Source organism: Procambarus clarkii, chromosome 4 (assembly GCF_040958095.1).
Source record: "Procambarus clarkii isolate CNS0578487 chromosome 4, FALCON_Pclarkii_2.0, whole genome shotgun sequence".
Taxonomy (NCBI): domain Eukaryota; kingdom Metazoa; phylum Arthropoda; class Malacostraca; order Decapoda; family Cambaridae; genus Procambarus; species Procambarus clarkii.
The window spans coordinates 56,560,926-56,574,581 of NC_091153.1; the positions used below are offsets into that span (position 1 = coordinate 56,560,926).

General features: G+C 35.9%; 1 long non-coding RNA gene across 1 annotated transcript; it reads left to right on the forward strand.

Annotated features, from left to right (window-relative positions):
- Positions 1–404: 404 nt before the first annotated feature.
- Positions 405–1,851, forward strand: LOC138372070 (uncharacterized). Its single transcript, XR_011230681.1, has 3 exons — positions 405–1,363; positions 1,472–1,528; positions 1,712–1,851. It is a non-coding gene; the product is annotated as an uncharacterized lncRNA (long non-coding RNA).
- Positions 1,852–13,656: the final 11,805 nt, after the last annotated feature.

The following is a 13,656-nucleotide window of genomic DNA, read 5'->3' on the forward strand; positions in this document are numbered from 1 at the left end:
AGAAGTATGGAATTCTTATGAGAAAAATAATTTCCGAGACTTAGAAGTTTGTTAAGGCCTTATGGGACAAATTCAAGTAACGTATGTAGCGCTTTAGGGTTTCCAGGAGAACTCTACGGACATGTTTTACATGTTTTCAACTTACAAAATCGTCTATGTAAGCCTTAGTTATTCATATAAATTTAGAAAATCACCTGTGTAAGTCATGGTTTTCAAGTCTCGTACCTCACACCCCCCTCCCTCCCCCCTTACCTCGCAATCTCTCGCGTCACCTTTATTTACCTTACGCCCGGACAGCCAGTCGGCTCTTAATCTTATCTTATCTTCATAATATCTGGACCGTCCCTCCTCTCTCTCTCTCTCCCTCCTCTCTCTCTCTCTCTCCTCTTCATATTATTCCCTCTTCCTATTTTCTGACATACTAATATTTTATTCCTTTTTCATTAACCAGTCAGTTTTATACAAATCAACCGAAGCATCTCAATGTAACCTTTAATACTGAAAACTGCCTCAGAGACTATCTAAGCTGGCCCCAGCTACCTGCCCCAGGCTATCTGCCCGAGGCAATCATCACCTGATTACCTGCCCCAGACATCCACCAGTCATTGTCGGCATTCGCCACCGTAATAATTTATATATATACATTAAGCGTTAATAAAACTTATTTATTTATTTATAATTTATTTAGTCATCTAATTCATAGTTTACACAATTTATAATAAAAGAGTTTATTCCCAGTATTCGCCAATCATTCTCGCTATTAATAAAACAGCCAAACGCTCACTCAGGGGCACACTATCATTATTACGCTCATTCAGGGGCCCCCTCAGATCGCCAAAGTCTCAGAGGCCTACACTTTCAGTCAACATTCAATCTTCATCCTGTTCACAAGGTTCCCCTAGCCTAGTCATATCATCATGTCAGTGTGTCCTCTGTGCCTGTCTCCTATCAACAACGAAATCGTTCATGTGTGTCAAACACGATGTTTAACATGCCTAGGTGAAATGTCCATCAACGCTCTTCAAGAATGTAGACTGTACTGTATAGGATGCAACGGGCCTACGCCGCCTGGACATTTTGACGTAACCTGTACCAGCTGTGGACAACTCTATTGTGCAAATCGTAAGTACCGCTTTTTCTCGCACATTCAATAAACTTTCAAAGAAAATATATATCCGAAACACACACACATACATACATACATACAGACAGTCAATTTATATATATATATATATTATTTTCATTTCAGTTCATGGTTCTACTTCCTGCCCATACTGTCGTTTCTCCGTTAACCGGGAACCTCCCACCGAAGCCAGAAACGTCATTGAACCTCCACCCAAACGCCGTCGCATCATAAATAACCGTACGTTTTCACAATAATTTTCGTAATTTTAAAAGTTATTAATTGTATATTTTAACAAGTGTATAAACAAGTAATAAGTACTCATACAAAAAAATATTTCCATTACAGGAGTTCCTATTCGTGATCAAGAGAATCTCATACTTGGTGGAATCAACATCCCAGCTCGTAAGTAATATTATTATTTATCTGTAATTCAGTTTTTCCTCTTATTTAAACTTTTTGTTTTTCCTCTTAATAATAATTCCTCTTATTTACACGATATTTTCCTATTAAGGTTTTCAAATCCTCTTATTGTTTTCAAATGTGTTTTCCTCTTAATGTTTATTCATTGCTAATATTATATTACAGAATCGCCCCTGGATTCAACCCAACCCTCTGAGTGGAGCACACCTGTACGCAGTCAACCCCAGCTGTCCCAGGAGCTAGAAGAAGATGCACCAGACGGCAACCAGCATGCATCTTCAGATGAAGAAGAAGAAGACAATCAACCCCCTGTTCACGACATATCAGATGAAGAAGTCAACGCTCCAGATTCCCCAGAGGTACTTAACTTAGATAACGTTGTTCCGCGAGTGTTAGAAGTCATTAACCATTTCGAAGGTTCTTTCTCGAGACATTCGTTCTCCATTCCCGGACATTTAGACGCTGACCCCAGCGTATATATAAATAGGTATAGGGAATTTTTTATAGAATATATAGACAATCAGTTCAGACAAATACAGGAAGAATTCCCTCCCTCATTTCACATTTACCCTGATGTAAGCCTAATTTTGCAAAAACTTAATCATGCCGACAATCAATATGAAATATTAGACGAAGTATTTTCAATTAGAGGCGAAACTCAGATTGTTACACAGGAAGAGGTGGAAGTTCTTGTAAATTCATGGGTTGACGAAATGTCTGCTAAAATTGACGAATGCCTAAAAAATGTCCAATCCTCAAGTGTAGGAATTCATTCCATGTCAGGCTTTGCCATTAATTTTTCGTATATTCGCCACCCTATGCACCTTGGATCTTACGTACCATATCCTGCAAAATTAAGGGGTAAAGAATCAGTATTTAATCCTGAAAGTGAAGGAGATGAGTGTTTGTTACAGTGCATTGCCGCATATAAAAACTTAGCGTTGGGCAGGACTATGAATAACGTTAGACATCATTACAAAAACCTTCGATGGTGTAGAAGATTCGTAGTATGGGCAGATGAAATCAGATTCCCCGTATCATTTGATAACCTTAAGAAAATAGAGAAGCTTAACAAAATTTCTATTTATATTTATACAATAACTCATGAAAGTAACAGATACTATCTTAGTTTAGCTAGGAAAAGCCAGGAAAAGTATGTCGATAAAGTTCCTTTGTTGTTATTAGAAGGCAAGCATCTCTGTCTGATCAAGGACTTTGATAAATTTGTAAAGAATATTAACCATAATCCGTATAAAATTCCTGACACTCATAAATTCTGTAAAATTTGCCTTTTGCATGCTCCCTTAGATGAAATTCAGGCTCACGAAGAGTCATGCACTGTATCCCAAGTATTTTCGTTCTATAATCCTAGTGATAAAATCAGTTTTAAAAATTACGGTAGGACCTATAGCCCAACTCACACCGCCTATTACGATTTTGAATGTCTATTAGACCGTCAAAATCCTAGAGGCATGGTGGAATGTAAGCATAAAGCAATTGCTTATGCTTACATGATTTTAGACAGGGAATTCAATGTCGTAGAAACGTATTCATACGTAGGCCCAGACGCGGTCAATCATTTTATTACCAAGCTAGAAGCCTCATGGAAAGCTATTCATGCTCAGCTCCCCAACTTCCCTAAGAACTTGTCTAGAGAACAGGAAAGAATGTTTCAAAGACAAAATACGTGTCAATTGTGTCATCAAACTTTCAAGGATAAGAAAGATAAACATAGACATCATAATCATGCTATTCAGGAAAATAATTACTTAGGTGCTTATTGTGCTCGTTGCAATTTACAATGTAAAAATGCTCGTAGATACTTGACCACATTTTCCCATAATGCTGCCTATGATCTTGGAATTATACTTAAAGAACTGTCCAAAAATCCTCACCGCGATGTAGAAATTCTAACCAAGGAAGGATTGAAATTTATGCAAGTCATCATAGGTAAACTTAAATTCCTAGATAGCCTAGCTCTCCTTAATGGGTCATTAGGAACCTTAGCAAGCGAGCACGTTGCCGGTAAGAAACCCACCAAGTACACTGAACACATACTAAATGGTGTATCCGATGAAGCTAAAGCTCTGTTAATTAAAGGTAAACAAAGCCTATGTTATGATTATATTTCTTCTATGGACGTGTTAGACGAACCTCAGCTCCCTTCGCGAGATAAGTTTTACAATGTTTTACATGACTCTCCACTGTCTGAAGAAGATTATAACAATGCTCTTAAAGTATTTAATTTAGGGAACTGTACAAACATCAAGGATTACCTCATGTTATATTTAAAAGTTGACGTGGGAATGCTAGTTGATATATTTACACTTTGGCGAACATCACTGAAAGAAATTTATGAACTAGATATTGTTTTCTATGTATCACTTCCTAGTTATGCTTGGGACGCGTTCTTATTTAAATCAAAAGTTGTACTTGACTATGTGTATGATCAGAATATATATGATTTGTTGAGAAGGAATCTTAGAGGAGGGTTCACATCTTCCATTAGACAATTTACACAGGCTGTTAACGAGCACACTACATCTAACCCTAGCTCTGATGACGATACTCACATTTTGTACCTCGACTTTAACAGCCTATATGCAGCGTGCATGGCTGAGGTACTTCCCCAGGGAGGGATTAGACAATTAACTGACCTTGAGCGGGATACCTTATTAGGGCAAGGGTTACAACATATCCTCTGTGATCAAGACAAAGGTTATTGGATTTTATGCGATACAAAACATGTATCTCCCGAGGTAGCCAGGTATACTGATGATCTGCCCCTTGTACTGTCTCATACTAATATAACGGAGGAGTTTTTGTCAGAGTACAGTAAGAAAACCCTTAATGATGAAAAACGTAAGCTCCCACCTAAAAATACAAAGTTAATTGCATCCCACTTGCCCCAAAACGACTACTTAGTAAGCCTTGATTTCCTGCAATTACTATTAAAACTTGGACTAGAAGTTGAACGAGTAAAAACAATCTATGAATTTAAACAGGCTCCCTATTTAAAAGATTTTATTTCAACCAACATTCGAGAACGAGCCAATACCACCTGTAAAGTTAAAGGAAAAGCTTTTAAACTCATAAGTAATAGTCTGTACGGGAAATCAATGACAAATATATCTCGATATGCTAATACTCACCATCTAGTAACGACAAAACATTCATTCTTAACTCATGCAAGAAACCCTTTGTATAAACGAGCTGTCTCTTTAGGTCAAGATAGGGTTCTCTGTACAGTAATGAAAGACATCCTTAAAGTTACCACTCCTTCTTACATGGGATATCAGATCTTGCAGATAGCCAAGAGGCGTTTATACGAGTTCTGGTATAATGTAGTTAAAGCCCATTATGGGGAGAGAGCTAGACTAATTTATACGGATACAGACTCATTCATATTTACTCTGACCTGTAAAGATGCTTTCCAAGAAATGACAAAAGCTCCTCTAGTAGATTATATGGATTTCAGTAATTTTGACAAAGATCATCCCATGTATTCTGCTACTCGCAAAGGTGAACTAGGACTCCTCAAGTCAGAAGTAAAGCAGAAAATCATAACTGAATTAATTGCACTCAAGCCTAAAACTTACTCTCTTCTAACCCTTGATAATGAACATTTATGTAAATGTAAAGGGATTCCTTATCACCAACAAAAGAAAATAACGCATGCATCTTTTCAGAACACATTAGAGACAAATACAACTTTTAATTTTGTATCCCGATCTATTCGTAATGTTAATGGACAGATATGCACGTGTAAAACAACTAAGCGCGGTCTGTCGGCTTTTGATGACAAGAGGGACCTCATTAGTCCCACAGAGTCATTAGCTTACGGTCACCCAGACATTCCAGAGCGTGAGGTACGGGTACAGGTAGAGGAAGAGGTACAGGAAGAGGTACAGGTAGAGGAAGAGGTGCAGGTAGGGGATCCAGTAATTGTAGATAATCCCCAACCAAGACGTCAATTGTTCCCTATTTTTAATCTTTGGGAAAAGCGGGATAGAGTCGCTCAGCAATTATTCCCTAACAACAACTAAGTCTGTTACTGTATTGTCTATGTATTATCTATAACTATATTCAAATGTCTATGATATTGTATTGGCTATGATTTGTTACTGTATTGGATATGATTTGTTACTGTATTGGATATGTTATGACTATGATTTAATGTCTATGATAATGTATATTCTATGATTTTATTACTGTATTGGATATGTTCAAATTGCTATTTTAAGACTGATTTATTTATTACTGTATTGGATATGATTTGTTACTGTATTTGATATGTTATGACTATGATTTAATGTCTATGATAATATATATTCTATGATTTTATTACTGTATTTGATATGAAAATGACTATGATTCAAATGTCTATAATAATGTATATTCTATGATTTTATTACTGTATTGGATATGTTATGACTATGATTTTATTGGCTATGATATTGTATATTCTATGATTTTATTACTGTATTGGTTATGTTATGACTATGATTTTATTGGCTATGATATTGTATATTCTATGATTTTATTACTGTATTGGTTATGTTATGACTATGATTTTATTGGTTATGTTTAAATAAAACTCGAATGTAGATTTCGTTTAAATACTCCTTTCATTATATATTTGTAGTTAGTCTATTGAATCCTAGCAACATGGAAGGGCAGAAAAAAGTTATTACTGAATCCCAGTTGAATATATTTAGTGAACCGTCAAGAATTATTATTGCTGGATTTTCAAATGGTGGGAAGAGCTATTTATGTGCTAAAATGATAGAGAAATATCAGCAGAACTTTGCAAAAATAATTATCTGTGGAAGCGGGTATAAAGAGTTGAGAACTAATCCACTCTTTAATCATAAGATATCTTTTTACTCTGAAATTGTAAACCCTTTAGATGATCGTGATCCAGAGGACACATCTCATATATTAGTTGTTTATGATGACTTGTATGTTGAATCTACAAACTCTAAAATAGTAAGTGATATATTTACTAAGGGACGGCATGTGAACATCTCTGTTATTTTTATAACCCAAAATATATTTTTCAGTGGGAAATTTTCTAGATCTATAAGTTTAAATGCTTCTCATTTTATTCTGCTTAAATCAAGAGACTTGTCCCAGATAGAAACATTAGGCAGACAAATATTCGGAAAACAAGATGCCAAGAAATTTTTAGATATATATAAGAAAGTGATTTCTCGACAGTATGGGTATTTACTTGTTGACTTGGGCGTTAAAACACCTGAATCCATAATATTTAGGGGAAATATTGTAAATGAACCCCCATATGAAATAGTGTATCAATGGTGAACATTACACAAACTCTTAATAAGATATACAATGACCCCAAGTCCATAGGTGGGTTTGGTGGTGTTTTAAAATTGTATAAGGCTGCAAAGAAAACAATCCCTGAAATAACTATAAAAGATGTGAAAGACTATTTAAAAACGTCTAATGCATATACCTTACATCTATTAAAAAAACGTAAATTTAAACGAAGACGTATCTTAGCACCTAGACCTAAAGCTTTCTTTACCAGTGACTTGGCTGATATGACATTGTTAGTTAAGCACAACAATGATATTAAATATTTATTAGTTTGTGTTGATATATTTTCAAGGTTTGCACATGTAGTTCCACTATCCACTAAATCAGGTCAGAGTGTAAGTGAAGCCATGAAAGCTGTTCTGGATTTACCTTCATCAAAAGGTGTAAGGAAGCTTAACACTGATAAGGGCGGTGAATTCTATAATAAATATATGAAACGATTGTTAGACAGTAAAAACATTGATCTGTACAGTGTATTTTCTCAGGAAACTAAAGCTAGCATTGCAGAGAGATTTATAAGAACATTGAAAACTAAGATATATAAATATTTAACGGCTTATAACACCTTAACCTATATAAATGTTTTACCTGATATGGTTAAAACGTATAATAGAACACCACATAGAGGATTAAAGGGGAAAATACCTATTGATGTACATGCTTTATCTTTGCCTCGAGATGTGACTAGGCAATTTAAGCTCATGTATAAAGGAGAGCAGCAGACTAAGCCACGCATCAGTAATCATCTGTCTGTAGGAGATACAGTACGGCTTGCCTTATCTAATCGTATTTCAAAGTTCAAAAGAGGTTTTCATCAACAGAACACTAAGGAAATATTTACAATTGCTCAAATTGATACTAAACAACCCGTGCCTTTATATTATCTAAAGGACTTAAATAATAGACTTATAGAAGGCGGATTTTATAGAGAGGAATTGACTCCCACCTACTTGTCAGATACATTTGAAATTGAGAGAATTATAAGTAAACGTAAAGTTGGTAATACTACTTTATATAAAGTTAGATACGTCGGTTACGACAGTTCATTTGATCAGTGGGTGAATTCAGATGACGTGAAGAAACTATGAAGAAGCAGCCCTTAGTTAGAAAGTATCGTGGATTTATTGAACTATTAGCTAGATTAGGTTATAATTCTAGGAAAAAGTTAATTAAGACTCTTAAAAAGGAACATATACTTTGCTTATCAGAAATATTTAATAATTTCTTAAAAAATAAAATTGAAGTTGGGAAGCCTATTTTAAAGAGACTTTCTAAATATAGAGCTCTACTCCATACATTAGCCTGTAAGAAGAAAGCTATTTCACTCAAGAAAGACATATTAACAAGTAAAAGAGGAGGTAATTTATTGGGCATTTTACTTCCCATAGCTATAAATTTCATTTCAAGGCTATTTAATAAGGAATAATGAAAGAATTCTATCTTGTACCACGAAAAGCTATTGATCAACAGAAGCCTACGGCAGTAAGTGTTGAGAAGCCTACGATGACAGTGAGAACAAATCCTGTTATACAACACTTGATAGACTTAAGATTAAAGCTTAAGGATTATGATTTTGCTGTCTCCTTGTTAAATTATTTTAATACAACTGGACTTGTAAAGTGGGATGAGGAAGGGAACATTACATCTCCAGTTACTGGGCTCAATATTGTTGATGACGTTATAGGCAGGATGTGCACTCCGAAATTGTTATTCCCAGAAGATAAACTGCCAATTGCAAAGTTGTTCTACTCTTTGACATCTACACCTAAGAATTTATTTAGAAATGTAGATGCGAAAAATCAAGTGTTTTCTCCTCCAAGTTTGAAGAGGAAGATCAAGGCTGTAGATGAAGGAGAGTCTACCTGGATATCATATTAAGGTGAGTTTCTGTTTATTTTTATCATTTACTATTAGTCTACAGGATGGATAGTTACGTTATATATGCAGCGAGTAACTCTGATACTGATGTATTTAAAAACAATGCTCCCAATGCTTTTGAAAATAGATTACATAATCAGCTGCCTTTAGACCCGAATAAAGCTTATGAAGTGTGCCTGAAGAATATATTCCTGCCTCCATCTTATTTCGCTGTTAGGAGGAATGACCCGGAAAGTTTTATTTCAGTTCAACTTCTAGTGTCTAATAAAAATTTATCTGATTTGAGTACGGTGAATACATCTTTCACTTTAAAGTCGGATATTTTAGCCAGTGATAATTGCATAGAGCTAACGACTATTTTAAATAGAGAAATTTCTACTATATTTTCAAAAGGTTCACTGAGTTTTATAGGACCCGTACTTAATTATAATTTCCCAGATCACGGGGACGTTTATATGAAATATGATTCGAGTATTAATCGAATTAAGTTTAATGCAGCATTTAGTGAGAAGTTGTTAAAATTATTTATTACAAAGGATGGAAAATTAGTTGTTCGAATTTCTTTATCTTTCGGTCGAAATATATGTAAAGTTATTGGAGCTGAAGTAGGTAAAGCCTATGATATTTTTATTATGAATAAGCTACCTAATAACAGGTTATTTGTACAAGATACATGCTATTATCATCCTAGGCCAGGAGGCCGTATAGATTTCTTGTGTGTATATTGTGATAAGGTGCAGCCAACCATGTTTGGTAATCAGATTGTAAATATCTTGGATGTTGTTTCGTTTCAAAGTAATGTAACACACAGGAAATTATATAAACCTTTAAATACGACTAATATTGATGGCATCAGTATTAGATTAACAGATCAAGATGGGGAGCCTGTATATTTTGAAAAGGATGGATGTACGATTGCAGTATTACATATTAGACCCGTTGATATATAGTGGCATGAGTAGAGGGAGTTTATCATTCTCTCTTGACCTGTTTAAACATGAGGGTCGGGTTTGTACCGCTGTCTGTTGACGAGGTAGAGCGATTTATCGCTCCTCGAGGGAAGAGAGGTGGAGCACTGGGCGATATTACTGTTTTTGATAGAAGACATTTAAGAGGAGGTGGAATATTAAGTTTCTTAACTGGTCTAGCTCGTAGAGCAACTCCTTTCCTATTAAAAACTATCATGCCAGCAGCATTGACAATGGGACAGAATGTTTTGCAGGATATAAATGCTGGTCAAGGTACTTTGAAAGATTCAATTAGAAAACGCGGTATGGAAACATTGAAAAGTATAGGTCCTAAATTGTTAGCAGGTGGCAGAATAACGAAAAGAAAAACGAAAAGACCTGCCTATATAAAGAAAATGGATAGATATAAAGACGTGTTTTCATAAAAACAGTACTAGTTGTATGCTAGACGCAGACATGATGAGTGTAAATGCTCCTAGTGCAGCATTGCAAGTTCCTTTAGAAAATTATACAGCTGCTATAAGCGATGGCTTTCCTAAAGTTAGTCCTTATAGAATGGTTGAAAGTACGATATTTTCAAGACAGACACAGGATATTTTACCTGTGAATTCAAGTATTAACAATAAATTTAAAGACTCTTATATTGAATTTCGTATCCCGGGAGTTAAGGGTCAATTTATTGATCTTTCGAGCTTGACGCTAGAACTGATGGTTGAATTAACGGGACCTGACGGAATTACGGCTTTAGCGGATATTAAAAATGCATCAATAGTTAATGGTTTGTCCCAGACAATGTTTAAAGCTGTAACTGTTTATTTAAATGAGCAAGTGGTGGAAACTAATTCACTATTTTCATATTTATCATATGTAAAGCTAATGACGACGCTTTCTGAATGTAAAGCTGAAAGATTTAAAGAACTGACGTATTTCTATAATGATGTTTTCCCTGAAAAATATGATGTAGATTATTTTAAGAATGCCTCAGAAGACCTTAAATCTAGATTTGTAAAGTTAAAAACTGAGGGAGTAAATTGTTGCTTTAAACTGCTATTGGACATTACAACTTTGAGCGAATATCTTTTGGATGGAATTGATATTCGTTTGAGATTAGAACTTAACAGTGATCCGTGGGTTATAAACAGTATTGAATCTGGATATAAGTTTAACATAAAACTAGCTAGAATGTGGATTGATCGGATAACTCCATTTGCATCTGGATTGGAGGCTATTAATAGAGCTCTGGCTGAACAAAATACACCAGTTACATATACGTTTGATAAGACACTCCATAAGACGTTCATTCTCGGTAATGGGCAGCAGAGATTAAGTATTGACCAGCCATGGGGGAGCATTATCCCAGATAAATTATTTATTATGATGATGGATATGGAAGCAATATCAGGAGCGTATACACTTAATCCACTTTATTTCGATCACTGCGATTTATCTAATGTATATATTACACGTGATGGGACAAACTTATTTAATATAACTTGCAAGTTCCCGAATAAATGTTCGAAACTATACTACGAGACTCAAAATACAGTAGGCTTTAATGCTTGCAATACCTTGACATATAATTCATTTATAAAAGGAAGAACATTACTGGCATTTAGACTAACGCCTGAGGAATTGAGAGATACCCTTCCTATAGAGGCTTCGGGCAACCTGAGAATTACATTAGAATTTGCTGTTCCAGCGAAATCAAATAAAGTTATTATTTTATTCGGAATTACAACGGGAGTATTGAGAATTTATTCCGATAGGCGAGTTGTGTGTGATACAAGAGCATGAACTGCAAACAAATTAATACGGCATTGAACGATATGAAAGGTAGTAAAGCTAAATATATTGGATGCTATTTAGCGACGGATATATATAGAATAATGAAGCAAATACGGGACAGGCCGATTATGTTTATAATAAATACCTTAGGAAGAGACTCTAAGGAAGTAATGGGTCACTGGATTGCTGTATATAAATCTAAACGGAAAATAGTTATACTTGATTCATATGGAATAAATGTGTATTCGCCATATATTTCAGAGTTTTTAAATTATTATAAAGACTGTGATGTATACACGTTTACAGAGAGACTTCAGAGTTTAAATACTTACGTATGCGGGCTATATGCGATGTTTTTCTGTTACCATCTTTCAAACAAGGATCTAAAAACTGCAATAAAGCTATTTGAAACTAGTTTTACTTATGGAGAATATCTGCAGAATGATAGGAACGTAATGAGGCTATCTTATGCTTTATTTAAAAATATGCCGAGCTGCTATGAAACGCTGTGTTATGATAAGAGCGATATTTGTTGGAAAATGTGCTTGGAGACGACTGGCTGAATGAGGCTATAACAAATTATCTAATGGAAAATGGTGAGTACATTTGTTTCGAGGTTTTATGTGTATGATAAATATTGTACATGTGTAAACGCTATCTGAAACTGTTATTCTTTATTTACAGAGATGAAGAGTGAATAGGACGGATATTATACAAGCGGATTGAGGAGCGAGCTTCTTAGAACTTCGGGCTAAATGAGTCGTTTATTATAAATTGTGTAAACTATGAATTAGATGACTAAATAAATTATAAATAAATAAATAAGTTTTATTAACGCTTAATGTATATATATAAATTATTACGGTGGCGAATGCCGACAATGACTGGTGGATGTCTGGGGCAGGTAATCAGGTGATGATTGCCTCGGGCAGATAGCCTGGGGCAGGTAGCTGGGGCCAGCTTAGATAGTCTCTGAGGCAGTTTTCAGTATTAAAGGTTACATTGAGATGCTTCGGTTGATTTGTATAAAACTGACTGGTTAATGAAAAAGGAATAAAATATTAGTATGTCAGAAAATAGGAAGAGGGAATAATATGAAGAGGAGAGAGAGAGAGAGAGGAGGGAGAGAGAGAGAGAGGAGGGACGGTCCAGATATTATGAAGATAAGATAAGATTAAGAGCCGACTGGCTGTCCGGGCGTAAGGTAAATAAAGGTGACGCGAGAGATTGCGAGGTAAGGGGGGAGGGAGGGGGGTGTGAGGTACGAGACTTGAAAACCATGACTTACACAGGTGATTTTCTAAATTTATATGAATAACTAAGGCTTACATAGACGATTTTGTAAGTTGAAAACATGTAAAACATGTCCGTAGAGTTCTCCTGGAAACCCTAAAGCGCTACATACGTTACTTGAATTTGTCCCATAAGGCCTTAACAAACTTCTAAGTCTCGGAAATTATTTTTCTCATAAGAATTCCATACTTCTAAAATCTCGGAAATTACTCACTCATAAGAAATCCTTACTTCTAAAATCTGTGACTGACAAATTTACCTGAAAACCGTGGCTCACATGCGGGATATTGGACCTCAAACAAAAAATCCCCTGTGAGCTGTACATCTCACAGGGGATCTCTGGCCTGAAAAAAAAATCCCCTGTGAGCTGTACATCTCACAGGGGATCTCTGGCCTGAAAAAAAAAATCCCCTGTGAGATGTACTCCCTACTACTGGCCAGTAGGTGTGTGGACTGTGTCATCATGGTAGTGTTGGCCAGCAGGTGTGTGGGCGGTGACATCATGGTAGTGTTGGCCAGGAGGTGTGTGGACAGTGTTATCATGTGGGTATTGGCTAGCAGGTGTGTGGGCGGTGATATCATGGTAGTGTTGGCTAGCAGATGTGGGCAGTGTCTATATGGTAGTGTTGGCCAGCAGGTGTGGGCAGCGTCATAATGGTAGTGTTGGTAACTAGGAAGGATGGAGCGCCGTGTTTACCATGCCAGGCGTACCACCCTTCCATCTTTATGAGCCGCAGTTTTTCCCTGTGAGACAGGCCATATTAAAGAGGCACGAGGATGAAGGGATACAAGCAATGAAGGATGACAGTGGTAAGGATTAGAGAGAGAGAGAGGGAGGGAGAA